Here is a 2,196-nt window from a genome sequence, read left to right as displayed (position 1 = left end):
ATTTGTCAAGAAAGGACTGTGGTTATGGTCTGCATTTGAGAGCTTGTTCTTATGGTCCAAAAGCATGTAAGCAATGTCTCTGTGAGAATGAGGCAGTAAGTTTTACTCACTTCTCAAATTTGGTGCTGATATGCTGTATTGGATGGTGGGGCTGTTAGGGAGGTCACATGTAAGGAACATGAGTGAATTGAACACATTTTTGCCCCTCTGCCCCTTTTTCCTACTGGGAATACTTTTTAGTGCAGTCTCACATTTCCTGGCTCTTAAATGGTTAGGGAAACTGAAAATATTTAGAAGTTCCATGCCCTGAGAAAACACATTTCAAGACATTAACTTCAAGTTAACATTTATTGCCAGAGATTTTTATTTCCCTAGATGTTTGGTGCTCACAAGTGTTGCAGTCATAGGTTCTGCTACAACTGCCACTTCTCCATCATTCCTCTGTAACTTCCTGTGAATCTGAAGCCTTGGCCTACAGTTGACTGCTGGGTGAGCATCTCTGTGTCATGCTTGTGGTGAAGACACAGTTGCCAAAACAGACTTCTTGGCTGGTAACAGATGCTCGATTCCTCTGCCTCAATTTCAAAGTACAGTTCCTGTCTGGTTTTCTGTCCTTTAGACTTTGAATCACAGCATAATTCAGGCTGGGAGAGAACTCAGGACCTAGTCCAGCTCCCTTTTTAAGCGGTATCAGCTCTGAAATTAGACCAGGACTTGAAAATCTCCAAGGATGGAGACTGAACAGCCTTTCCAGACAACCTGTTCCAGTGCTCAACTGTCCCTGTCACCCTGGTGGGCTGGGCTGTAACAGACTACCATATCCTTGTCGCTCTTCCTGGCTTCTTTTCTGATCCAGACAAATGCTCTCAATTAGACTGCCATCCATTACAAATAGTCAAGCTGCTCCTTTGTGTAGGAAGGCCCCTGAGTCTTCCCTTCTTTCCTTGTCTTTCCAGAGGAACTTGTATCCATCCATCACAGTGCTGCCATCAAATGCAAGCCTTCCCATCGTTGCTGTTAGTCCAACAGTGCTGTAGTAACAGCACAAGGAGCTCTAGTTCCTTTTTCTTGTTCCCCAGGCTGCTACACATTTGTATCTGTAAATTAGAGTGGGTACCTGTTAATAATTTTTTATTATTCTTGAGGTCCCTTTTGTTCCTGTCACCCTGTATCCTTTTCTCTCAATCCATGTCCACAAGCTGGCGTAACACTGCCCTCCCTTATTGTTCTGACCGAGTGCCTTGATATGGCCACTGCACAAATCCAGCTTACAAAGTCCTCATGACATTCAAATCCTGACTAAAAATTAATTTCTAAAAGGCTCTGCAGGAAAATAAGAGTCTGTCAGTACCAGACTGGTATGTTATTCTGGTAGAAAGGCCCCAGAAAATACATTTGTTCTGCTGTAGGGGAGCATGATGGAAACACCCAAGGTAGCCTCATCTGTGCTAATGCAGCTGCAGAAAAGCACATAACACCATGCAGAGATACTGGTGCAGGTGTGGAATCATCTTAGGACACAGTGCTGCATCTACAGGACCTCGTTGCTTCCACAGCTGCACTAGTGTGGTACAGGATGCTGCTGCCTGGCAGAGCTTGTCCACCTGGATTTGGCACATTTGTGGTGCTGTGTGCCCTCTGCATCTAGAGCAGTCAGGCTCTCAGCTGCAGCCTCTCTGCTCTGTGCTTGTGCTGGGTTTGTGGTCACTGAGGAATTGTGTTCTTAGAACAGCATGGTCTCCCAGGTTTGCTTTTAAGTTTAGTTTCTTTTATGTTGTTTCTTAAAATTCTGTACCTTTGGGAAAAGGAAAGGTAGACAAACAGCATTTATTGGAATGATTTTGCCAACAAACTAGTTAAAGGTCCATGCCAAGTTCAGCTGAAGCAAGTTTAGGATTTCCAGCCTTGGCTGCTTTGAAGATATGATAAATTAACAATTAGGAAGTTCTTAAAATTGAAATCATCCTGTTCATTGGAAAGCTCTCTCTTCCAAATGCTTTGCCTTGCTTATCACAAAATTACTGCCAAGGTTTTCTTCTAGTACAAAATTCTTCTGAACGTCATGGGTGATTTGGGGTCAGTTTGTTTAAAACAAGGGTTAGGATTTATACGAGGCTAACCTGTGCCTGGAGATAAAATCTCCTTCTCCATAAATCCTCTTAGTTGAAAGTCTTGATCCAATGCTTTTGCAGACCT

The sequence above is a fragment of the Empidonax traillii genome, unplaced genomic scaffold (genome assembly GCF_003031625.1).
Source record: "Empidonax traillii isolate 1590-97213 ecotype Southwest subspecies unplaced genomic scaffold, ASM303162v1 scaffold270:size1067046, whole genome shotgun sequence".
NCBI classification, from domain to species: Eukaryota; Metazoa; Chordata; class Aves; order Passeriformes; family Tyrannidae; genus Empidonax; species Empidonax traillii.
This window is presented reverse-complemented; position numbering follows the sequence as displayed.